At 38.6% G+C, this 27,730-nt stretch overlaps 1 protein-coding gene and 2 long non-coding RNA genes across 3 annotated transcripts in view; 2 read left to right on the forward strand and 1 right to left on the reverse strand.

Moving 5' to 3' along the window:
* LOC125787624 (uncharacterized) overlaps positions 1 to 27,730 on the forward strand; it is a 108,924-nt gene that overhangs the window by 41,374 nt on the left and 39,820 nt on the right. The window lies entirely within an intron of this gene.
* LOC111191657 (uncharacterized) lies at positions 8,198 to 9,945 on the forward strand. Its single transcript, XR_002649588.2, has 3 exons — positions 8,198 to 8,481; positions 9,364 to 9,488; positions 9,570 to 9,945. It is a non-coding gene; the product is annotated as an uncharacterized LOC111191657 (long non-coding RNA).
* Positions 13,008 to 26,565, reverse strand: LOC111191668 (uncharacterized). The gene is made up of 3 exons (XR_002649590.2): positions 26,234 to 26,565; positions 16,115 to 16,187; positions 13,008 to 14,708 (listed from the first exon to the last, which is right to left on the reverse strand). It is a non-coding gene; the product is annotated as an uncharacterized LOC111191668 (long non-coding RNA).

The following is a 27,730-nucleotide window of genomic DNA, read 5'->3' on the forward strand; positions in this document are numbered from 1 at the left end:
TCCATCACATGATGGGGGTGGGCGGCTGTAGTCGTGTCTCCTGGTGCGTCCGGCAGGTGGCTGGGGGGGGGATCGGGGGATTCGGGTGTCTGATGGCTCTTGGACTGGGGCCGCTTGGTGATTTCTGTGTGCGGGCCCTGGTTGTTGGTGGGGGGGGCCTGGATGTACGCTCTTGTGGTCTTGGGGTGTGGGTCTGGGGGGCCCATGGTGGTGGGTGCTGGACCTGTCCGGTTGGCTGGGTTCCCCTGTGGCGGTCGGGGTGCCGAGTCCGGGGCCCTGGTGCCCGTGGGCGTCTGTCGCCTGTTTGGGTCCCTCCCTGCGCTGGGGAGGGTCTATGCCTCTCTTGGGCGCGCCGTCGTGGGGGGTGGTGGTTTGGTCCGTGTTGGGTTGTCTGGTTGGCATTCCGGGTTTCTGGGTGCCCTCCCTGTGGGGAGGTAGGGGCGCTCAGGTGGGGAAGCGGCAGTCTCCCACTTAAGACCCACAGGACCACTGTGTGTGTGTATGAGAAAGAGTGGGATGTTTATTGTAAATGTGTCTGTGTGTGTGTGTGTGCGTGTGTGTGCGTGTGTGTAATATCTGTTGTCTTTTGTATGTGAGTGGGGATGTGTATTTATGTTGTATTGCAGTGTGGGTGGGGGGCGCTGTCTTGCAGAGCGGCGGTGTCCTGGGGCCGTAGCCGCTCTACACCCTGGACTTGCCTTCCCTGTACTGCGGTTGGGTGTATGGAACTGGGTGCCTAGTGAGCCAGCAGTAGTTGGCTATCTTCCTCCGGGGGGTAGTCCTCTGCCCCTCGGTCCTTTCCTGGCCCTTCCCCGACTCCTACTCAGTCTAACATCGCATTACACATACAAACTCATCATACAGCTTACACACATCATATTACACATAGGGTTTTGGGGGGCAGGTGCTCCCTGCTCCTCAATTTTATTTCGCATTTTAGACATTGAGGGCCTTTGGGGGGGCAGTGTGGTTGGGTGCTGTTATTCAGTTCTCATATTACAGCTGTCCCTCCAATTTTAATAGCACTGTAGCTTTCATTCATTCTTCTCATTATACACATTCATATCACTGCAACATGCTGGGTGGGGGGAGGAGGGGGGTCAGGTCTTCTCACACCCTGGTTCCGTGCACCCTGCCTGGGGTGTGGGTCGGGTGGTTGTTCGGGGCCGGGTTGGCTTCTTCCCTAGGTTGCCGCTGGCTCGGTACTGGTGCCCGCATGCCCGCATTAGGTGTTTATGTGTTTTCTGTGTGTGTGACTGGTGTGCGTGACTGGTGTGTGTGACTGGTCTGTGAGTGAATGTGCACGTGTGCGACGGGTGTATGTGTGACGGATGTGTGTGTGACGGGTGTGTGAATGTGCATGTGTGCGTGAACAGTTGGTCCTGGGTTTGGGGCTGACTGAGCATGGACACCTGTGGGACATGGTTGCGGAGGGCGGCTTTTTGCCCTCCCTACCGCTCCACGCTGCTCTCCGCCGATCGTCACTGCCGTTCCTGGGGGGGTGGGCGTCCGTGGGTCCCTGGGTGCGTGGCCGGATGCCCTAATGTGGTCTCTGGCCCGCCCCCTTGGTGGCCGTGGCCTGGGGGTGGCTTGGGCCCCCTTGGCGTGGGGGGGGGGCCTGCCGGGTGTCGGGCTGTTCCCGGGTGCCTGGGATCTCGGGGGCCGCATGCTCGGCTCGTGCAGGGGATGCTGGCCTGCCGGGGGGGTGGGCTACTCGCTTCCTTTGGCTCTCTGGACTCTTGCTCTTTGCCATGGGGGCTTCGTCTGGAGTCTCCCCCGTCCTCATCTGGGGTGTGTGCATGGTTACCATCGGGATGTGTGGCCGCGGGTCTTCTGGGCTCCTAATGGGCTGTGGATGGTCTGGGTCCACTGGGTTCTTCCCTATCTGCCTCTGGATCGCAGGGGCATGGTGGCGGTTTCTTGCCTCCATTGTGGTAGGCATTTCATGACATAATCCGCAGATGTCTATACAAATTGACAGGCTACCTCAGAATCATTTTAGGATCACAGATCTCAACTGGCATTAGTGTCAGTTTAAGCATTCAAAAGACTAATTTGCAAATGACGGCCATATTGTTAACAAATTTCAAAATTATTGAGGTTCAGACTCTGCTCTGCAAACATGTTAGGATTGGTCAGAAATCCAGAGACTAGTTTGCCAAAGTAGGTTTAGCATATTATGCAAATTTGCAAAAAATCCCAAGGAATTTTTCTTTGACCCAAGGAATAAGCATAAAAAAGAATTTTGTCAATAGACCCCATGGTTCATGAGTTATGAATCAAAACATAAACTGCTTTGCTATAGCGCCACCATCAGGCCAATGAAGGTATGCTTTGGTGGTTTAGTCATTTCACACCTAAATTTGGTCTTTCTAGCTAGGGTCTTTCTACTTACAGTTTTTGCTCCAGATCGTGTTTTAGCTGAGAAAAATACTAAGAAATTATAGCCGCAAGCGGCGATTTACGGGGTCCGAGCAGTGCAGGCAAAGAGGCCCCTGAAGGCCAGTTAGGCTCAAAACATATTGCTGTATGACTGTAAAGACCAAGCTGTACACCCAGCATGACCGAGCTGCTTGACCAGCATGACCAAAAAAAACAAGCTGGTTGACCAGCATGACCATAAAGACCCAGCTGGTTGACTAGCATCATCATAATAACCATGCTAGATGAGTGCTGTGACTAAACTAGTTGAAAAGCATTGATAAATTGAGCTGTAGTGTTCAGCAGGTTTTATGTGTTGTCTTGCTGCACTCTAGTGGGCATTTGGTAAAACAACTTTTAACAACAGTTCTTAAATTGAAAAATATAAACCACATTAATCATGATGAGAGCCTAGTAGTGAAGCATAAAAAGGCCACATACAAATAACCCACATATAGTGCATTAATGTTAACCTGATCAACATTCAGCCTGTCAAAAGCTTGCTGGAAAGTGATGGCTAATAGTGTGGCTAATAGTGACCACAAAAATGTATCAAATTTTCCTTTGGTGTACCATTAGTGCATGGGCCGTAGATGATAATTGACAAGGTTGAGTTGAAAGCTTATATGGTTCTAGAGAAACTGCTGTATAGCATTGGCTCCGGCCCCTGTGGTGTATGCCTACATAAACTGATGGGGTATCTGAGAATCATGTAATGATCAAAGGACTCAAATGGTATTAATGTCAGGTTAAGCATTCAAAAGTTGTAAGTGTCAGAAGACATTTTGCTGCACTATGGTAGGACTAATTTGCATATGGTGGCCATATTGTTTATAAATTTCAAGATTTTTAAATTAATTGTTGAGGAGTAAGTTCTGCTAAGCTGTTTGATACCAAACATGTCATGATTGGTCAATGAGCCAAGGACAAGTTCTCAAAAGTAGGTTTTGCATATTATGCAAATTTGCTAAAAACTTAAGTGGGTGGAGCATGAAAAAGAATGATCAAGGTGGCTGACCAGCATGACCAAAAAGGATAAAGATGTTCATCCATAAAGTCCAGCAAGATTAAATGATCTATATTGTTTAGCAAGGCTTTAATTTAGAATTATTAACCTGAAGCTGTTTCACCAAATGAACACTAGAGCGCAGCAAGACACAAGACATATAAGCTGCTAAAAGCCTAGAGGAGAAAGAAATGAAAAAGGCCTCTCAGTACATTTTTAAGCATTGTAGAGGTAGAAAAGGTCCAATTTGGCTCAAAATTGGTAATCCGGATCACATTGTCTGTACATAAATGCATGTAAGTTTGTGTGTTGATAGGGTCAAAGGCTCTTGTCTTGTGTCCATTTAGGTATGAAAAAAGTGATAAATTAGGGCTCAGGACTTCCGTATTCAGTCGATTTCTGGCCATTGCTTGCGTGCAGGTTGTCTTCGTTTGTTCGGGGGGGGGGGGGGGGGGCACTTTCAGTTTCAAAAGGGCACTTTGGTTGATTAAGGGCAGAATTGGTGGTGTTTTAGCACCACCTGATGTCTATGTCCGCATGCCACTGATTTTTATATTTTTTGGCCAAATAACACAGAAAAGGCTTTGACGTACCTGTTTGATCAAGATGTTGGGGCCACAAATAGTTAAAATTTCAAGATTTTTTTGATAATTATTTACCTACAGGGTCTCAAGATTGCAACAAAAGCAAAGTTGATTTGTTTGGTTGAAAGTTCAAAGTTCGAAAAGTGCAATTTTTAAACTACTGGCCACTGATGAAAAACAGTTCATTTTTGGTAAAGACACGCAATTACAAAGTTACAAAGGCAACAGCACAGCATACAAATCAAAAAGAATTATATGCCTAGGCCACATGTACATTTTAGATATAACTGATTTTCTGCCATAGTGCCTCCAATAGGCCAATCAATGCAATATTTGAATGGATGATAGGAAGCCCTCAAATACATGTAGGGTAAAATTTACGTCCTGATTGGTGATTGTTTAGCCCAGCGTTTCTCAACCTTTTTTCTATCACGTCACCCTTTAAATATGTGCGAGATTTCAAGGCACCCCAGTTACCGGGGGGGGGGGGTATTGGGGTGCTGGCGCAGTACTTCAGGTGAGAAGGGGGGGTGGTGCTGGTGCAGTACCTCATGTGAGAACGGGGGGGGGGGGGGGGGGGGCGTGGGGGGGGTTGTGCAGGCGCAGTACTTGACGGCACCCCCGATGAAGCCAGACGGCACCCCAGGGCACCCTGGTTGAGAAACACTGGTTTAGCCTGTCAAAAGCTTGCTGGAAACTTATTGGCTAATAGCGATCACAAAAATGTACATATCGAATTTTCCTTCAGTAGACCATTAAGACATAGGCCCAAGATGATAGCTGCCAATTCAGAGCTTGATAGCTTGTATGGTTCCTGAGAAACAGATTTCTAGCATCGGCTCCTCCCCCTACGAAATCATTTTTCTTCTAGCTATCAGGGCGTGGGAGTTACGAAGCCTAACGCATTTTGCTTTGCCATAGCGCCCCCATGAGGCCGATCGGGACTTATGTTGTGTGGCTGCGTAGCGGTGTAAAGTACTACCATATGACCAAGTCTCCTGGGCCGTAGATGATAATTGCCAAAGTTGAGCTTAAAAGCTTGTATGGTTCTAGAGAAACTGCTGTATAGCATTGGCTTCGCCCCCTGCTATACTAACAGGGTATCTGAGAATCATGTTATGATCAAAGGACTGAAGTGGTATTAATGTCAGATTAAGCATTCAAAAATTGTAGGTGTTAAAAGACATTTTGCTGCATCATGGTAGAACTAATTTGCATATGGCTGCCATATTGTTTACAAATGTAATTTTTTTTATAATTATTGAGGAGTAAGCACTGCTGAGCTGTTTGACACCAAACATGTCATGATTGGTCAATGAGCCAAGGACAGGTACTCAAAAGTAGGTTTTGTAATTATGCAAATTTGCAAAAAACTTGAGTGGGCGGAGCATAAACAAGAATGATGAAAATGTTTATTAATCAAGACCAGCAAGATAAAATGAGCTTTAGAGTTTACCAGGGCTTTATTGTAAAATTAATAACCTAGTTGTTTCACCAAATGACCACCAGAGTGCAGCAAGACACCACATATAACCTGCTGAAAGCCTACAGGAGTGAGAAATGAAAAGGCCTCTTAGTAGTTTTTTAATGTAGAGGTAAGGCTCTGATTTGGCTCAAAATTGGTAATGAGGATCATCTTGTCTGTATCTATATGTATGTATGTGTTGATGGGGTTAAAGGTTCTTGTCTTGCAATCAAGATCATATTATCAGTCTGTATACGTATGTTAATTTGTGTGTTTATAGGGTCAAAGGTTCCTGTCTTCTGTCCATTTAGGTTTGAAAATAGCGAGAAATAGTATAAATGCACAATAGTTAATTTGTCACTGTGGAGCCTCCTGAAGACTCAATTGATTCATACTTGGCAGATGTGCTTCAAATGTCATTCTTAATGAGTGTCTTCAATACTTTTGGCATGCCACAAAGTTTCGATAATTATTTACTTACAGGGTCTCAAGATTGAAAGATTGAAAACTTAAAGACAAGTTCGAAAAGTGACATTTTTACTCTACTGGCCACCGATGAAAATCCTTGCATTTTTGTTAAAGACATGTAATTACAATGTTATAAAGGCTACAGCAAAGCATATGAATAACAAAGAATCATATGCCTAAGCCACAGATAAATTTAGATATAACTGATTTTCTGCTATAGCACCCCCAAGATGCCAATCAACGCCATATTTAATGGATGATAGAAGGCCCTCATACATGTAGGGAATAAGTTACGCCTGATTGGTGATTGTTTAGCCTGTAAGCTTGCTGGAAACTGTTTAGCTCTGCCATAGCGCCCCCGTGAGGTCGATTGGGCTTATGTTTTGAATTTGAGTAGCGGTGTAAAGTACTACCATGACCAAGTCTCAGCTGTGTAGGCCTTACGGTTTCTTCTGCCCAATCACTTCTATGGCAGAAAAAGAATAAGGAACTATAATAATCAGAACAATTACAATAGGGTTCCTTGCACTGCGTGCTCGGACCCCTAATAATAATCGGAACAATTACAATAGGGTTCCTAGCACTGCATGCTCAGACCCCTAATAATAATCGGAACAATTACAATAGGGTTCTTAGCACTGCGTGTTCGGACTCTTGAATAAGTGAATAAGTGTGCACACCCTTAGAAAACTAATACTTTTGAAGCACCTTTCAACATTGTTATAACACTCAGTGTTTTTTGGGTTGGAGCCCTATCAGCATGGCCCATTTTGACTTAATATTTGCCCACTCTTCTTTGCAAAAACACTCCAAAACTGTCAGATTGTGGGGGCATCTCCTGTGTACAGCCCTCTTCAGATCATCTCAAAGGTTTTCAAGTGTGGGGACCCTTACTGAGACCTTAATTATCACTATCATCCAACCTCCTCTCAATAAAACAGCAGTTACCAGAAAAGGTGGAGGTCATGATAAGGTGTGGAAGACCAGTAACCTTGTCAAATAGTTGCTCATAGGATTACAAGAAAGGCAAATCAGAACCCCCTCTTCACTTCGGAAGATATTCAGGAAGATCGATCACACTCTGGAGGTGATATAACTATGTTGATATAAATATGTTAACATAAAAAAACAATAATTAATTGACCTAAACCTAATCTGAACATCATTGAAAATCTGTAAATTGACCTCAAACAAGCAGTTGATGCAAGATAGGCAAAGAAAAAAACAGATTTCAGTAGAGCCCTGTGCAGCTCTGGGGGATTCCATACTTAGGGTTAAGGCTATCTTTTGTGAGATACTGTCTATATAGGAATATGTATAGGTATGGCTGTGTCGATAGAGAAAATCAGAGGACCCATACCTTAATCCACATGGAATGTTCACATTCGATTAACATGTGTACTGTGTTTTGGATTTAGGCTGTTCAGTTATCATATTATGAAAAAAGCATGACTCTTGCTTTTCAGGGTACAGCAGTTGTATTCAAAAAACAAAACAGTTTGTTGAATCTCAAAGGATAAGGAGAGGACATAGAAAATCGTCAAGCTGAATTAAAATACATTTGGTACATAAACCTGCAAAACATAATAAATAAATAAGAGCTAAATGTATTACACTAAAAGCTAGTTAAAAGTTAGCTAACTAACCCAACTAATTAACTAACCTAACTAGCTAAGTAACAAGGTAAACTAACTAACTAACTAACTAACTAACTAACTATCTAACCTAGCTAGCTAACTTACTAGGCTAACCTTACTAGCTAACTAACCCAAATAATTTACTAACCTAACTTGCTTACTAACTAGGTTAACTATCTAACCTTACTAGCTAACTAACCCAACTAATTAACTAACTAACCTAACTAGCTAAGTAACTAGGTTAATTAACTAACTAACCTAACTAGTTAAGTAATTAGGTTAACTAACTAACCTAACTAGCTATCTAGTTAACTAAACTATCTGCATATGGAACAAAAAAAAACCTGTGTACAATAATGACAGCCAAAGGTGCTAGCTAGCTAACAGCTAGGTTCACATAAATATTAGTTAGTAGGTTAAGCTAGTGTTAGCTAACTTAGCAAAATTGCTAATGTTAACTAGTTAGCTAGCTGCCTCCTAGCCTAGTTGACGACTCTATTATGTAGTAAATTGTTGCTAGCTATCTGCCATTTTTTACTAACACTAAAATAATACAGTACACATCACAGCTTTAAGACACTGAATGCCACTCACTCATCAGTCTCCATGATATTAACCTAGGTTAGCTCCCCTATTTTCCACTCATTCACCCAGGCTGACTCCTTCCCTCGCAGGTCGCCTAGGGAACTTCGACTCAGACAGCTCCTCCCCTGCTCAGTCAGTAACAGGAGGAAAATAGGTCTCTTGTAAGAACTTTAAGGAACAAGGTGACGAGGGGAGGAAAAGGAATCGTCCACTGGTTGCGGAAAGTTAAACTACTGTCCAAGAATAACGATGTGGATTATGTGGAAGGAAGATGAAAATGAGGAGATCTAGTACCACTAAGGATAGCTACAGAGAGTAAGTTTGGCTTATTAACATAAGTAGTCCTAGCGAACTACATACTAGATAAATTAAGTTTAATTAATTAGATATGTTCATGTACGTTTCCATATGTTATAATGTCATTCATACTGCAATTCTGTACATTTAATATTACAATATTTATTGTGAACAAACTGTATTTTATACTTTTACTGTTAAAGAGTAACTGTTTGGAGTTGTACCCCGGACGAGAGGTGGGAGTAGCCCACCTTTCATTTTCTTTTCTACAACACTGTTTATCTACTGTAATACTGGACATTACAATTTAAAGATTACTGAACCTGTAAAACCAACATGCACACATACAGTTGAAATAACAAAGCACTATTGTGAACATCAAAAAGGCAAGGCAAGATTTTAGAACATTTTAGCTAAATTGCATAATAATTATGGTAAATTTGCAGCAGTACATTCAGTGCATTACTTTTTACATGTAGTATAAAAACTCATGTTAATCAAGTATAAAGAGGACAATCTCCCATTCCTTTTCTTTCGGGATGAACTAAAATTATTTTAAACTACCTTTATAATTAGACTTAGCTCCTACCATGTATTTACCCACAACAATTATTAGTAATAATATAAAAATATTGCTTATAGATAACCACAATATTAGCAGGTGGCAGGCTTTGTGTTAAATTATGTTTTATGTAAGATCTTATTATTTTCAGGGTGTGCCGGAAACATAGAAGTTTCATGTCAAAGTCAGTAAGAGACAAGTCCATATTTTCAAGGTCACATCTACTGCTTGCATCTTGGCTAACATTCATGCACAGGTCAATCAACTATCAATCAGTCAACAAAAGATGTAAATGTAATGTAAAAATATAAAAAAAGCTAATATCACTGCTTTATTAGGATTTGCCGGGAGCAGCTGCAGTCTGTGTCGAGTTACTGAAAAGATTGGAGAGGAGGACAGGAAGAAGGATTGGTTGGAGAAATGACTGTCATATTATATGAAAGCAAATTCTGGCATAAAAAAGGTAAGGGTCTCTTATTTACTTTCTCTTGTTTTGGACAACAAAATGTACAACGCTGGCTCATAGTTTTATATAATATTTCAGTATGCACAGGGACACTTCGGGAGCAAATTGGAGAAGACGTGATTGGGTCTTTGGAATGTTGTAAGTAAACGGTAGGAGCAGAAGGCCTGTCTTAAAGTGTGTCCGATAAAGAAGTGCACCAAACCTTATGCCAATCATCAGAAGTCATGTCAGACCAGCCAGCGCAATTCTCATTGACTCACGGCCTGCCTACAGAAGCATTCAGCATGAAGGTTAACCACAGTAGGTTCATTATGCATCCAAGAACTGGTGATTTGTTATATTTATTATTGTTTCTTGGGTTAGTTAGTTGTTTCCTTCTTTTGCAAATTTTACAAGTAAGCTTAGATCTTAAATCCATTGCAGTTATAAATAATTTACGTATTATTCAGTTCATGCAATACCATTATTTATTCTATAGCTACAATGAAATGTATTATTATTTTTCATTCATTTAGTAACAACTAGAACATTTTTAGAAATTGGTAGAAATTGTTACCATTATATTACCTTGTCATTACTTACTTGTTTCTGACCTGTTAATTTTACAATTACTGATTTATTATTTTAGTAACAAATACAAAATAATCAATTAATTAATATGTAAATACAACCCGTTACCAATTGTTACATACCTGTTACCTCCACAATTACTGATTTATTAATCAGTAACAAGTAGGAAATTTAAATTAAATTTATGGATGAATACAACTTGTTACTATAGTATTACCAGTATTATTACCCACTTATTAGCGTTCAATAAGATAAAGTTCTACCATAAAATGTTTGAGGTCATAAAAACTAATTTCTGAACAAAATAGATGTTTTCAGTTCAAAACAACACTTGCAGTTTTTTCACTCTAAGGAGTAAGAGAGGAGCTCAAAATTATGTGCAAACCACTTTCTCTCAGCCTGAAACGTCCAAAAACAGCCTTTATTAAATTCAACACACAAATGAACCCAAACACTTAACAAATGTTGAAAACAAGATATTAGTGCTATAGGGTGTGATTGGAGATAACCACACCTTCACATTCTTATTCTTAATTGGTTTCTACATTTATATATACATATATAATTTAGCTTCATGAACTTTGCTCTCTTTTTAACTGTGTCACAATGACACAAGGCTTTGGAGGTTGTTTGCATTTTTCCGGAATCAGGCAAGTCAGAGTGTTTTCAGCAACAATGGCAGCTATGAAGAGATCATGACCCTGAGTGGCAGAGGAGCTCCTCTGCTGTCTGCTCTTCTGGGACCAGTGTAAATGTCCTAAAAGACAACAAGCTATCTGAGTGAAGTGCTGGAAACCTCTCCTTAGATAGCCAGCGCATGCCTGTTCTACACGACGTAAAGTCGTACACAGGCCAGACGATCTTTCCATCCAATCTTTTTATCTGTATCTTCTTGTCAGAGACTTTAGGACATTTAAGGACTGTTTGATTCTTATGTGATAGACAAGGACTGTTTTCTGCGTTCATGAAGGACACTGAGCTGATCAACACCATGATAAGAACTTGTTGCCTAGACAGGCTGGGGCTGTTCACATGATCGGAGCTGGACAACAAACTGTTAACTGTACTCTGTTGACCTAGTCAAAATAATAGATTCTGTCCAATTGCATTGGATCCTGTTGATTTACATTTTATTTGCATATGGGTGGTTGACATAATGTGTGCCTTTCTTTGGTCCAATGTGTCAAATATATGTATATTGTAGAAAAATATGTTTTTTGATGATATTGTTCAGAAAGTGCTGTTTTATATGGATTTACAGAGCATTCATGGGATTAATATTTAATTTCCCAATTTTCAGTCAAACTAGAAAAAGCTCATATGGCGTGACTGTTCCAATCACATTTCACAAAGTTAGATTTTAAATAAAAACAAACAAATTAATTCCTTTTCTGTTTAATCAGTCATATATTAGTAACCAAGATGTCTACTTTTGAGTCTGCTTGGCTACAAGTTTGGGCACAATATTTTGAAGCCACCCTTAATTGAAACATTCTGTCCCAAAAATTAATATCATATGGTGTGACGTCACACTCCTTTTTTTAAACAGGCGATTGTGTGGAGACCTTTGGGGAGTTGGGGTTCTCCTTCTTTCAGGAGGAAGAACAACACCTCTACAATTCACAATCTCTAGCACTACTGCTTCAGTTCTTGCTTCAGTCTTTTGGTGTGACACATTTTACACAAAAATCCCCAAATGAAATTTTATTTTAGTCAATATTACCTTTAAAACAATATTGTCATATTGTAGTTAGTATGGTTTTATGATGCTAGCATAAAGCCACCTTGCCTAAAGTACATGAAACCTCACATGGTGTGACACAACATTATAAGGTGTGGGTTTCTTGTTACACTAAGTCAAAAAATTATCATATGGTGCAACAAGAAAAACTTATCATATGGTGTAACAAGAAAAACTTATCATATGGTGTAACAAGAAAAACTTATCATATGGTGTAACATGAAACCCCTTGTTACACCATATGCTAATTTTTTTCACACTATATGATTTGAACTGCATTTAAATACACAAATAATGCTCTTATATTGTAGCTAATACTTAAATTAATTAAATATTTCATACTTTTAACACAGTTTGATAGAGTATTATTTACTATTTTTTTATGAATACAGCAACTCAATTTAATTTCCTACTATCTTTTTTTCATGCTGAATCCATGTTAAACTACTCAAATGTTTAGTATGGGCCAGATTTCAGTAGATCACGAGAGATGTGAGTACAGAAAGAACAAAGAAAAACAGGGAGAGATTAAATCCCGACTGTAAGGAGAGAGGAGGTCCTGGGGAAAAGACGAGCAAAGTAAATGGAAACATTGAACTTTTTACCAGTGTTGCAGGGTGATGCATCAAATAGCCTATGCCAAAAAAACAGCTCTACAAAAGTTTAAAGATTAACAAAGATTATTATAATTCACGTAGCTAACATTCAACAGATTAAAATAAAAATAGCAACAAGTAATGAATACAGTGGATTAGTTAATGTTTCAGTCACTTCTCAAACACAGTTTGTTTGTTTGTTAAATGCATGTGTGGTGTGATTTCTCAAATGGCGTGACACCACATAATTTGGTGTGACATACAGAATTGTAAAAAAAATTGAGGATTTTGGTTATTTATCATAAACTCATCAATGTGACAGATGAGGAATAGTGCCAGCAACAATTACAAGAATTCTGGTACTTTTGTAACAAAGTATTCCCAAATTAATTTGAAGTGTATGGATAGAATACGAGTTAACGTCTTCCTATGTGTGTAGATAAAGTAAAATAATTCAAAAGGTAACATATTTGCACATGAGCAATGCTACACTTTTATATAGCAGTGATAAATAATCATGATCAGTTGACTTACATTATCACATTATACCCATTTTTAATTTAATGCACAATAACATTCATGTCACACCATATGACAATTTTAGTAAATAAGACCGTAAACTAGTGAATAAATGTCAATTTCAAGAAAAAAATCTACAAAACTATATATATATCTGAAAATATAAAAGTTGGTAGAATATAACCCAGTAATTTACTGACTTACATTTGATATATATATATCAATTTTATCATTTGTTCAGCCAAATATGTCAATCACCCATAAATGTATATCTGCTTGGATGAAGTCTGTAAGGAGACGCTTTCTTTTTCTTTCTCTTTCTCTCTTACTTTCTCTGGGTTGTGAATGTATTAATCTATCGAGATATAATTATACTATGTGTTGACTCGTTGATGTACTTTTACTCTTTTCTGATGTATCTATTAATTTATGTTCCTTTTATATATCCTTAATGCTGAAACTATTTTTCCAGTAAATTGTAATATATTTTAAATCCTAATCTTTGACTTTTAGTGGTTATCTTTTCATGTTCTGGGATTTCTCACATCCGAGTTTTATCTAAGAAATGCTGTGGTAAATTACCCTACAGATTTTGTTGTTTCCGCCTGGTTATGAAAATAAAGAATAATGTTACATTGAGTCTGACTGATCAGGCAAGTAATTCATGGTCCTTCCAGTGCTAGTTTGCCTTATGGTGCGCGATGTCCTGTAACTGTGCCAAACCGTGAAACCCTGCCATAAATGTGCTGTATACCAATATGGGTGTAAGTCGCAACGATTCTTCATCTTGCATGTGTTCAAAGGTGGTGCTCCACCACAGCAGATTAGGGTTGAGACTTTTGAGTCAGATAAGGTATAGAAATATACCAATATTATATAGGGTGCCAAATGTAGATTAGATTAGACAGTGTGAGGCTAGGTAAGGAAAGGTTGTAATACAGAAATACAGTTATAGGAAAGAATTCTTCACTTGGTCATGGTAGATTTTCATTGTTTCTATGGTCATTATAATCCCAGTTATATTGGTTCTTTGGTATAATCAAATCAAATCAAATTTATTTCTATAGTGCTTTTTACAACTGGTGTTGGCACGAAGCAGCTTTACAGAAATGTGATCACAGGACAAAGCGTCAGGCAAAAGATTAAACATAGAAAATACAGAACCCCCAGTGAGCGCGGAGGCAAGGAAAAACTCCCTCAGAGCTGCAGGAGGAGGAAGAAACCAAGACACATATTTAAGGGGGGACCATCCTACCACTGGTCAAACGGCTTTTAAATTAAAATTTAAAAAGTCTTTTATACATCCACATAGGTTTTATATATTCAGGAGTATAACAGTGCCACTAATGGCTTATAGAGTGAGAGGGACGATGAGCAGCTGATTTGTGGTGGGTGATGGAGAAGTGCTGACTTCAGAAACGTCCAGTCTGGCCAGACAGGGGACATTAGAGCCTGAGGGTCCAACATCCATCAGTATCAGGTCAGACAGGTGGGCAGTCAGTAACTTGGAGGAAGGCAGAGAGATGGAATTAGATTTGACTGGATTTATGTAAAAACGGAGAATATAAAACATTTTCAGTGTATGACTCCGGCAGATCTAAATAAAACAGGCTAACTAAAGGGAGAGAGCCAGAATGTAACATAGACATGGAGGCGCCCTGAAACACTGGCATCCACCCACTCAACCGTCCACAAACCTGAGTGACCGTGTGCAGTGGGAGAACAGCAGCACCAGCATGTCAGTTTACCACAATTCCCTCTGTCCATGAACCCCTGGATCTTCAGCCTTATCTAAAGTGAAAAACATTAATTACCAAAAGCTAAACTAAACAAGTATTTTTTCAGTCTAGACTTAAAGATTGAGACTGTGTCTGAGTCCCGAACATATTCGGGGAGATTATTCCAGAGTTGAAGCACTTCATAAGAGAAAGCTCTTCCTCCTGCAGAGCTCCTCTGAATTTTAGGAACTACTAAGAAACCAGCACCCTGAGATCTAAGTAATCGTGGTGGTTCATAATAGGAGATGAGGTCTCGTAAATACTCAGGAGCAAGCCCGTGTAGGGCTTTATATGTTAACAGAATGAATTTAATGAATTTATAAAGAATGTTTTCAGCATTACAGAAGACCTGTTCATCTGAGTGAGTGAGTCTATGTGTGTCCTGTCTGGGCTCTATGTATGGGCTTAATTCTGGAACTGGTACATTACAATCATTATTGAATCAGTTTTGGACCCACGTTACTTCTTCTCTCTGGAAACCCATGGCAGGTGGTGAGTTCCCTCAGTAATTTGTATCAAACGTTTGCAAAATATGAAATATATGTTTTGAGAAATTCCATGAGATTCAGCTCAGTTTTGCCAACTTTAGGACCTCATCACTAGATTTTTCCCACCATTTTAGTGAATTATTTAAAATATATACATGTATATAATATACAATCAAATGAAAAGGAGTTGGCAGCACTAATTCTGGTTTTAGGCATGTCTATGTTTTGTGTTAAGGCAGAAATTAGAATAAAATGGTTTAAACAGTTTAATGTTAACAGTTGGCCATGAATGAAAGCTTGCTATACCTTAAGAGTGTCATGTCCTGTCTGTCCTTGTGCCTGTGTGTGTTCCACGTGACCTGTGCCCCTGTGTAGCTCCGTCCCCTAGCCCCAGGTGTTTCCACTTCCCTTGTGTGTTATATAGCCTTGGTCTTTGCACTAACGGTCTTTGCACTAACCCCTGTTGTTTGTCGTACCTCGGTTTCTTGTGTTTATTCCTGCGCTCCTTGGTTTCCTGCTCTGTGTTTATCCCGTCTTGTTTAGTTCCTTGTTTATCTTGTTTATTCCTTGTAATTGTCTCTGCTCTGTTTTGTTCATAGTCTTGTTACATTATTCATTTGTTTTCCTTGTATAGCCTCCCTCTTTGTTTGTAGTTTATATTTATCTTCTTGTTTATTCTCGTGCTCCTTAGTTCCCTCCTTAGTGTATATCTTTGTATATCTTTTGTTTATCCTTTGTTATGTTTAAGTTCCCTGTGTTTTCCCTAGTTTATTCCCTTGCCCTGTTTTAATTTATCCTGCCCAGTTTTGTAGTATCTCTTGTTTGTTTATGTTAGTTTTATATCACATTGGTTTTCTTATTCATTTAATTGTTCCGTGTTTACCCGTCTATTTGTTTATTTGTTGTTTAGTTATTAAATTCCTATTCTTACCTGCACTTACGTCGTCTCCTCGTCTCCCTGCCTGGGTCAATCTTGACAAAGAGGTTGAGATGCACCTGCAGTTCTAGAATGGGAAATGTATGTGTTTATATGGTGCTGTCCAAAAGTTTGGAATCTTTAGCATAAAAAAGCTAAAAAAACAAATATATATATCAGTAGTTGAAGACAGAATATTTAGACATGTAACATGTTTCATCATGTCCACATTGTGAATATTAACCCTGATTAAAACATAAAACAGGGGAAAAGATGAGAATGGATTCCAGGTGGTCTCATGTGGTTTAGTCAATTTCTCTTTCTATTTATTTCTTATTCAGATTGATTTTAGCTTAGTCTCAGCCCAATGAGATTCATAGAGTACAGATGTAATATCTCATTTCTATAGTGGTTCTTATATATCTCAGTTTATGCTGATCTTATGATTCTCTAAAAAGGGAGAGTAAATAAAAAAAAAACAGAGAGGAAAGGCCCTATTTTCTTTGGAAAGGTGTAATTTGACAAACCCAGCATTGAATCTATTACAAGCTGCAGTGAATTGGGTCTCTCCTTCTGACTTTTCTGCTTTCCATATTTTCTCTCCTTTCCGCAAAGAAGAACTTGATTGCATCACCGCAACGAAGAACGTGCTTGACTATTCTTGGCTATATTTTGTGTCTCCATCAGAGCACAACAATAATAATGGTAATGTTAATAAAGTTTAGAAAAATCAAGCATAGTTTGGCTGGAAATAATTTTTGTTTTAGTTATTTCATGAGGCTTAACAATTTGTCATAATATTATAGAATTCCTTCCAGGATATTTTAAAGTGTTTTGTAGGCAGATTAATACATTAGTGGTATATCACACATTGGCCCTCAATTTACACTGGAAAGTTCTTATAGATTTGATTACAGAATCAGTAATATTGTCTAATGGCTATGATTTGTATAAGACATTTTTTTTTTATAATTTCTGCTAAGGCTTATGTAAGTGACGTTGTTTACTGGGTTTTTACTGCATTAATACAAAACTTAAAGAAGTAGCTGTCACTAGTTAAAGTAACCTTGACTGCCATATATAAAATAAAATTTAAAATCTTATTAAATACATCATTGTAGACTATCGACTACAAAGAGAGCTTTATTTGCTTTAGAAGCTTTTATAAAAATATGATAAGATAAAATATTTAACTTAGATGTGCACTAATATTAACTTTAACATACTTATACAGTAATATATATAATATTACTATTAACTACCACCAGCTAGCTTTGTCAGTCTTGTGACTATGCCAGACCAATCAACAATTGAAACTTAAATATGCTTTATTTTGCAACTAATTTACAGATGTTACAGTTCACTAAAAATAAATATTAGATTTATTAGTTATTTATTTATCTATTATTTATTATAAAAAATAATATTTTGCCAAGACTTCTAGCAGCACTACTGCAGCTCATAGGTTGAAAATCACTGCTATAAAAAACACTTTGCCTAAACTTAGGTGGACCATGCACTAAAAAAAAATCTGTTGGATTTACATGAAAACAGTATGCACATCGGTTGCACATAATAAAGTTGTGTTTTCAAAAAATAATATACTCATGCTGAACATCTTTATATTTTTTTGGTTCACCAAACATGACTTTCTTATACTATTTTAAAGCTATTTTTTTCATGTACAATATAGTCAAATGCAATTGGTTAACCCAACATGACTTTCTTATATTATTTTAAAGCTATACTTTCATGTAAATTATAGTCAAATGCAATTGGTTAAAGCAACATGACATTCATATAATAGAGATATTAGATCTTTGCAATTGTAGTGAATTATTTCATACACAAATAAGGCAATTAAAATAACTTATTAATGCAAAATATTTAATTATGCTTTGTTAAACCAATGTGTCTTTCATGTGAAACAAACCAAAAATGACCTAACCTCCATACATGATTTCTAACTATTATAGGAGAGCTTTGTCATACTTCATGCATATTATGTTATTTTTGTAAGATGATGTATTATTTCAAACCTGAATTATTACCAAGTGATGATAAGAATGCTGTTAATTCACACAAAACAAGAATGTGTAAAGTGTTCTAATATAAAATCTAATACAGTAAAATTCTAAATGTCATCATATATTTTTATGTCCATTGCTTTGGAAGCCTGGGCTTAAATTTCAGCACTTATAATAACCTTTTTACTTCTCAAACCATGACTAAACCATAAAATTCATTAATTAAATAAAGTGTTCTTAATTCTAGGGTCTAAAAGGGTTAAATAAGAAATTTGTATATTTATCAACATTATCTAGCTTAGTCCTTTATATGAACAGTTACAGAAAGTTTTTGCATTTTTTAAGTCAAGTCAAGAGACTTTTTGATCATTACTGAGTACAGGTACACAGTGTAATAAAATTACGTTCCTTCGTAACCAACACAGTGTAATATGGAACAACAATTACAGTAGATAACAAAGTGCAAACGTGTAACGAATGTGCAACATAAAACTATAACACTACAATAAATACCATAAATACAAAAAACAATTTAAAAGACAGAACACTGCAGTACCAATAAGGTACAATGAAATGTGATTAGTGAGAATAAGGTGCAGATATGTAGCATACTGTAACATGTGCATAATCACAGCAGTTACTGAGGTAGAGAGCTTAGAGTTCTTGTAGATGAGCAGCAAATATTGCGTAGATGTGGGTGCTGGTTGCAAATCTGAAGATTTGGCTTTCTCTTCTGCAAATAAAACTTTTTTCCAGAAATAAATTAAGTTAGTCAAAAACTGAACTTGTTAATGTATTTACTTGAAAGAGTAATGCATCACTTTTCGCAAAGTAGAATTCTTGAAAATTGTTTAACAAAGACTTTTTCTGACACGTATAAACACAGAAAAAATTGCCCTGTTTTTACTAGAGTGCAATACACAATCATCTACACATATAAATAGTTTAAAGTCAGCTGTTATTAAATAAATAAATAAATAAATAAATTGGCACTGCACCAATGATAAACGGATGAGGGAGCATATAAAAGAGCATACAAAAGAAAAAGGTATAGAAGAGACATGTGCTCAGCCATAAACTGCACTTCAATGATAAAGTCTGTTTTTCAAGGCTTGGGCTTTCTTGGACAGTGTACTCCCCTCCAGCTCCATTACAACCTTCAAAGCATCATAACATAAACAATTAGATTATTCAACAAATATTCGTGCAGAGAATATTGTACTAAATATTGGCATGTTGTAAAAAAGTCACATGGTGAAGAAAAACTTCAAAAAGTGCCAGGGAAAATTCCTGTTTGGACAGGATTAGTTTTACTTGGGAAAGTGTAGTAGCATTATTTTTATTAGAGGATGAATGAACTGTATAAATTATTGATAAAATGATTGATTTAATTTATTGATATAATGTTATTAATAAGAATATAAGAATAGAATGACAACTTAATTTACTACTGTTGCTGTTCACGTTACTCCCTTATTTTTGGAAAAAGCAGTAGACATTCAGAAGAACTTGTTGCCTTAATTGCATTACTCCAACCCTGACTGCTGAATTTTCAGGTAATGCTATATTCAATATCATTAAAACATTCATAAAACTGACATTTAAAGTTGTATTTAAACATTGCATATTTAATACCCCCTAACTGGGGTATTAAACTGGAAATTAAAAATACTAGAATTTTCAACAGATTGTAAAAAAAAGTCAATGATCCAGAGTGTTGTGATACTAATGATGCACTCCAAATATCTTCATATATGCAGGATTAAAGTAAAATAAATTATACTGGAGAGATAAAATCTGTCTCTAGTAGAAATTTAATGGTAAATGCGAATAGTGTGAATTTTTCTTTCGCTAAAAACAGTAAAAAAGTAGCACCCAAATGTGATAAGGGGTGGGTGATGGTTCACGTATTATAACCTATTCCGCGTGCACCAACAACAACACCAACACCATCAGATCTCAGTTTACCACAATTCCCTATGTCCATGAACCCCTGGATCTGCAGCCTTATATAAAGGGAAAACATTAATTATTAAAAGCTAAACTTAATAAGCAAGTTTATAGTCTAGACTTAAAAACTGAGACTCTGAACATATTCGGGAAGATATAACAGAGTTGGGGAGCTTTATAAGAAAAAGCTCTTCCTCCTTCAGAGCTCCTCTGAATTTTGGGAACTAATAAGAAACCAGCACCCTAAGATCTAAGTAATTGCAGTGGTTCATAATAGGAGATGAGATGAGGTCTCGCAAGTACTCAGGAGCGGGCCTGTGTAGGGCTTTATATGTTAACAGGAGAATTCTATAGTCTATGCAGAATTTGACTGGAAGCCAGTGCCGTGCTGATAGGACTGGGCTAATACAGTCAAATTTTCTAGTTTTAGTGAGGACCCTGGCTGCAGCCTTTTGAACTAGCTGAAGTTTATTTAAGTTACTGCTGGAACATCCTGACAGTAGCGCATTACAATAATCTAGCCTTGAGCATATAATGAACGCATATATTAATTTTTCTGCGTCATGCAGGAATAAGGCATTTCTTAGCTTGGCAATGTTACAGAGTTGTAGAAAAGCTGTTCTAGTAACATCATCTCAAGACTTGACTAATGCAACTCTCTACTGGCTGGTCTTCCACTGCGAGCCACCAAACCACTACACCTCATTGAGAATGCAGCAGCACAATTTGACTTTAATCTTCAAAAGGTCAGTCATGTGACCCCTTTACTTCGTTACTTCCACTGGCTTGTTGCCCCCGCATCAAATTCAAAACCCTAACGCTGGCCTTCAAGGCCAAAAACGGATCAGCTCTTTCTTACTTGATACATTACATTACATTACATTACATTTGGCAGACGTTTTTGTCCAAAGCGAATTACAATAATGAAGTGCAAATAATAGAAGAGGTTAAATACAAAAATAATAGAAGTTAAAAATAAAACATCTTTAGATAGGTCAGAGGGAAATAATGGGATAGAGGAGCAGAGAAGAGGAAGAAGGAGATGAGGTTAGAATTAGTTAGTTTGTTAGAGGTGTTAAGAGAGCAAGTGCTCTTTGAAGAGCTCAGTCTTCAGGAGTTTCTTAAAGATAGCGAGAGATTCTCCTGATCTGGTAGTGGAAGGTAGTTTGTTCCACCACTGTGGAACTCTGTAAGAGAACAGTCTGGATTGCTTTGTGTGAGTGTTTGGCAAAGCGAGGCGACGTTCATTGGAGGAGCGCAGCGGCCGGGAGGTAGCGTAAGCCTTCAGGAGTGAGTGCAGGTAGGAAGGAGCCTGTTCTGTCATCACCTTGTAGGCGATTGTAAGCGTTTTGAATTTGATGCGAGCAGCAACCGGTAGCCAGTGGAGCTCAATGAGCAGCGGAGTGACATGTGCCCGTTTTGGCTGGTTGTAGACCAAACGTGCTGCTGCATTCTGAATCATCTGTAGTGGTTTTACTACACAGGCCGGGAGGCCAGTTAGTACGGCATTGCAGTAGTCAAGGCGTGAGATTACTACAGCTTGTACCAGGAGTTGGGTGGCCTGTTTCGTCAGAAACGGTCAAATTTTTCTGATGTTGTAAAGCGCAAAGCGGCAGGATCGAGCAACTGAGGCCACATGGTGCATGAAGGAGAGCTGGTCATCAACCATAACACCCAGGTTCCTAGCAACCTTTGTCGGTGAGAGAGAGAGAGAGAGTCGATGGTTATGGCAAAGTTGTGTTGAATAGAAGGTTTTGCTGGTATGACCAGAAGTTCAGTCTTTGAGAGGTTTAGTTGGAGGTGATGTTCCTTCATCCATGAGGATATGTCTGAGAGACACTGTGATATTCGTGCAGAGATTGAGTGATCATCGGGTGAGAACGACAGGTATAGCTGAGTGTTGTCAGCAAAGCAGTGGTAGGAGTAACCATGTGAGCGGATAACCCGACCTAGAGAGGTGGTGTATATTGAGGAGAGAAGAGGTCCCAGTACCGAACCCTGGGGAACCCCAGTGGATAACGAGTGGGCTGAGGACAGCCGTCCTTGCCATGACACCCTGAACGAGCGCCCAGTGAGGTACGATCTGAACCATGACAGCGCATTGTCTGAGATCCCCATGTTCGAGAGTATAGTTAGGAGGAAGTCATGGTTGACTGTGTCGAAAGCAGCCGAGAGGTCCAGCAGAATGAGCACTGAGGACTGTCCTGCAGCTCTAGCAGTTTTTAACGCTTCCGTCACAGACAACAGAGCCGTCTCAGTAGAGTGCCCTTTCTTGAAACCAGACTGGTTCTGGTCCAGGAGGTCATTTTGGGTGAGGAAGCCAGAGATTTGATTGAGAGCTGCTCTTTCTAATGTTTTAGAAAGAAAAGGCAGTAGTGAGATCGGTCTGTAGTTATCAACCTGGGCGGGGTTGAGAGAAGGCTTTTTAAGCAGTGGTGTGACCTGTGCTTGTTTAAAAGCAGTCGGGAACACACCAGATGTTAAAGAGGCATTGATCGTGTGAGTAATGGCCGGAATGATTGCAGGTGCAATGGTTTGCAGAAGGTCTGAAGGAATCGGGTCAAGTGGACACGTAGTAGGACGGCTACGCGTTAGGAGAGCCAGTGTCTCATTCTCAGTGAGAGGAGCGAACGAGGAGAAAGCGACGCCTTCGGTAGAGGGATACCGGGCAGCAGAGCATGATGTAGGACCGCTACATGTCGCATCAGTAAAGTGGCTGCTGATAGCTGCCACTTTCCCAGTAAAGAATGAGGCAAGTGCTTCAGCCGTAAGGCAGGTAGCCTGAGGAGGAGGTGGAGGGTTGAGTAGTGTTTTGAATGTAGCAAATAGTTTCCGGGAGTCAGTGAGGGAGCTGATTTTTTTGTGATAAAATTCAGCTTTAGCAGCAGTGAGGCTGGCTGAAAAAGAAGCCAGGATAAGTTGGTAGTTTTTTAGGTCTGTCTGGTTTTGCTTTTTTTGCCAGTTTCTTTCAGCAGCTCTGAGTTTGGAGCGTAATTCCCTGAGCGTGTCATTTTTGAGCCATGGCTGCGGTTTGCTTGGTTTAATGGCTCGAGGTGTTTGAGGACAGAGGTCGTCCAAACAGGAGCTTAATGTGGAGCAAAGAGTATCAGTGGCATCATTAACATTGAGTGATGAAAAAGAGCCTAGTGGAGGCATATTGTCAGTCACCAGCGAGGAGTACTGTTCTGCTTGGAGATCTCGAAGATTTCGGAGGAACGAGACCATAGTAGGAGTAGCTGTGGGTTTTTTCGAAATGCGAACATTTCGAAAAAAAAAGAAGTGGTCTGAGAGGTGCAGAGGAGTGACAGTTAAAGAGTCTGGTACTGTCATGATGGATGTTCATATCACCTAGAATGAGCATGGCGCAATCTTGCTCGGAGATAGAAGACAGTAGCATGTCAAGTTCATGTGTGAACTCGCCCATTTGTCCAGGAGGACGGTAGATGACAACGACAGTAAGTTTTGATGGAGTGTTTACCAGTGTGGCATGATACTCGAATGAGTTGTATGAGTTTACAGGTAATAGTGGAGTGTATTTTAAGCCATTCGCAAGCAATAGGCCAGTTCCACCTCCTCGTCCTGAGAGACGAGAAGTACGGGTGAAGGAATAATTATTGGAAAGTGCCGCCGGAGTAGCAGTGTTTTCAGTTTTAATCCAGGTTTCAGTCAGAGCCAGCAGTTGTAGTGAGAGATGATTTGCATAGCAATGATAGCAATGATCAAAGCCAGATCTGTACCAAGAGCTCTTAGAGCTCTCAAACCACAATCCCTCAAAACTCACAGAAAACAAACATCCCGACTCTTCTCTGTGCTGCAGCACCAAGGTGGTGGAATGAACTTCCACTGGATGTCAGAACAGCAGAGTCACTCACAGTCTTCAAACGCCGACTGAAGACTCATCTTTTCAAAAAGTTTCTAAACTAAAAGAAAAAAAACTCCTAGGGTTCTAAACATGATCAAGCTTCTCTACAAACTAGCTATGGATATTTTGAAGTAACAACGAAGCCCTGTTGTAAGTCGCTCTGGATAATTCCATATCTTACCTTACTATAACTAAAACACTAAAACACAGCTTTGGTCGGCGGCAAGAAGCAGATCATTTATTATTTTAATGTCTCAGTGCTATGATGAGGCCTAAATCCAGATTGGAATTTTTCATAGATCTGGTACAAGCAAAGTTGTTGGGCCACTGCTTTTTTTATTATCTTAGAAATAAGGGTAGGTTTTAAATATGTCTATAGTTAGACAGTACACTAAGATTAAGATTTGGTTTCTTGATCAAAGGTTTAATTACTGCTGTTTTAAAGGCTTTGGGTACAAGCCAGAGGGTGAGCGATAAATTCATTATCATTTGTAGGAACTGCATTCAGTGTGCAGGTTGTGCTGTTTGATAAAGAGATAATTTTCTCTAGTTCAGTACCTGCCTGGTTTTTAGTTCATTTGGAAATAACACTGAAAGGGTATAAAGTTGTCTGGTTTCCCTTCACCCTTTCCTGGATTCAGTTATCCCCAAAACTGGTCTGGTTCTTCTGCCACACCCCAATTTAACCTTGAGGGAGATTAAAAGGATCACACACACAGTTGCTTCCCTTAACAATATACTTAACTCACATTTTACACAGTTCTTGAAAGCAGTTAGTACTTGCATCCAGCAAGGGCCGGTTCCTTGAAGGTGTGAAGATTACAGAGTATTTGCTCATCACAATGTCTAGACTAAAATGTATGATAAGATCACAATGTGCCTCAGCTCATATCACACAGAAGAGAACATTACAGATTACAGTTCAACACTTGTAGGCTTCTTGTACAGGCCATAGAATCAAGCCATAGAAGGACAAAAGGAACAAAGAGTCTGCGAGTAGAAAACATAGTGTTTCGTACCTTAACAAACACTAAGGAGAGCTCAAGGATTATTTTTATTTATTTTGATGAGGCCAGATATGCTGAGCAGGCTTTATTAAGGTATTTTCTATATTCAAAATAACTGTCTTTACATGCAGTTTAGTTGATCGATATTTACAATATTTACTCGTCCTGAAGACTTTTGACAAGCAATATATCAGAACAAATTCATGTTATGTGGGTAATTTTTACAGATACATTAAGAAAAAAATCACAAGAAACAATTAATTTGGTTGGATAATTTCTGTTTTTAACCCACTCATAACAACACAACATACACTTACACACCACAATACCAGTGTCACTGCAGTACTGAGAGTGACCCACCACCCAAAAAATGGTCTTGTGGGGTCCTGAGCATTAAAGAACAGGGTGAAAGGAAGATAATGATTATTTTAAAGGAGTTTTAAAGGAAGTTTGAGGAATTGAAAGACTACACTATAATAATAAAACTACAAAGTGTCCTACAGTGGATCAAAAAATTTCCATCTTTAATGTGACCTATATTCTGTACAAACTGAAATCTTTAGAGGGAAGAAGTAAAAAATAAATAAAATAATATGGTTGAATAAGTGTGCAAACCCTTAGATAACTAATACTTTTGAAGCACCTTTTAAAATTGTTATAACACTCAGTATTTTTTGGGTAGGAGCTCTATCAACATGGCGCATTTTGACTTAGCAATTTTTAGCCTCTTTTTTGCAAACACATTCCAAAACTGTCAGACTGTGGAGGCATCATCTCCTGTGTCCAGCCCTCTTCAGATCATCCCAAAGGTTTTAAATGTGGGGACCCTTACTGAGACCTTACTTATCTTGTTAGGGTTATGGCTTGTTCACTATCATCCAACCTTCTCACAATAATACAGCAGTCAACAGGAAAGGTGGAGGTCATGATAAGTTGTAGAAGTCCAGTAACATTGTCAAAGAGTTGCTCATAGGATTACAAGAAAAGCAAATCAGAACGCCCTCTTCACTTTGGAAGATATTAAGGAAGGTTGATCTCAATATTAATATTCTTTAAAATAAATCTGATAATTAATCAGCCTATAACTAATCTGAAAATCGAAAAATTTACTGATCTGTGAAAAACTATGCTTTTAAAGCCAGATTGATTACAAGTGTATTTATAAGCATATTTGTTTCTAAGACATAAATATATATTTTAACAACCACAAAAAAATGAGCTTTTACTTGCCACAATCAGTGGAAATGGATTTACTTGCTGGCTAGAAATACCATAATAACTGAAATACCTTGTGATACATCTTCAGTCTTGTCCTCTACACAGGCTAGGGCTGCATGTGCTTCCTTTGTTTTGGATTTAGGCCCAGGCATGTTGGCAACAGACAAGAGATTCAACCTCTGCCGAAATATAACATCTATTTAGTTTATTAGTTTACTCATAATTAACAGATAAAGCAATTATCTGCTATCAAGAAACATTGTAGTTTCATTAGTTATCATATTATGAAAAAAGCATGAGTCTTGCTTTTAAGCGTTCAGCAGTTGTATGCTAAACAGTAAAAACAGTTTGTTGAATCTCAAAGGATAAGGAGAGGACAGCTAGAAAATTGTCAAGCTGAATTAAAATACATTTGGTACATAAACCTGCAAAACATAATAAATAAATAAGAGCTAAATGTATTACACTAAAAGTGTAAAATATTAGTCCTTTAATGTTACCTAGATCAAAAAGGCTCTGTTGTAGCATGAGGTATTAAAAGGCTAGCTAGCTTAAGCTAGGTTGATTAACTAATTAACTAACCTAACTAGCTAACTAACTAGGTTAACTAACTAGCTAAGTAACTAGGTTAATTAACTAACCTAACTACCTAACTAATTAGATACATTAACTAACCTATCCAAAAATACCCTGTGTAAAATAATGACAGACAATGGTGCAAGCTAGATATCAGCTAGGTTCAAATAAATATATCACCCTAGCGTTAGCTAACTTAGCAAACTTGCTAACGCTGACTAGTTAGTTAGCTAGCTGCCTCCTAGCCTAGTTGAAGACTCTATTGTGTAGTTTAATTGTTGCTAGCTATCTGCCATTTTTTACTAACACTAAAATAATACAGCACGCATCTCAGCTTTAAGACACTGAATGCCACTCACTCATCAGTCTCCATAATATTAACCTAGGATAGCTCTCCCATTATCCACTCACTCACCCAGGCTGACTCCTTCCCTCACAGGTCGCCTAGGGAACTTCGGCTCCCCTGCTCAGTCAGTAACAGGAGGAAAATAGGTCTCTTATAAGAACTTTAATAAACAAGGTGACGAGGGGAGGAAAAGGATTCATCCACTGGTAGCAGAAAGTTAAACTACTGTCCAAGAAAAAACGGTGTGGATTATGTGGAAGGAAGATGAAAATGAGGAGACCTAGTACCACTAAGGATAGCTAAAGAATGTAAGTTCTCTAAAATATAGCTCAGTTTCTTTCGGGATGAACAAAAATTATTTTAAACTAGCCTTATAATTAGACTTATCTCCTACCACTACTTACCCACAACAATTATTAGTGATAATATAAAAATATTGCTTATTGATAAACACAATATTAGCAGGTGGCAGGCTTTGTGTTAAATTATGTTTTATGTAAGATCTTATTATTTTCAGGGTGTGCCGGAAACATAGAAGTTTCATGTCAAAGTCAGTAAGAGACAAGTCCTTATATTCAAGGTCACATCTACCGCTTGCATCTTGGCTAACATTCATGCACAGGTCAATCAACTATCAATCAGTCA

Source organism: Astyanax mexicanus, chromosome 25 (genome assembly GCF_023375975.1).
Source record: "Astyanax mexicanus isolate ESR-SI-001 chromosome 25, AstMex3_surface, whole genome shotgun sequence".
In the NCBI taxonomy this organism is placed as follows: Eukaryota; Metazoa; Chordata; class Actinopteri; order Characiformes; family Acestrorhamphidae; genus Astyanax; species Astyanax mexicanus.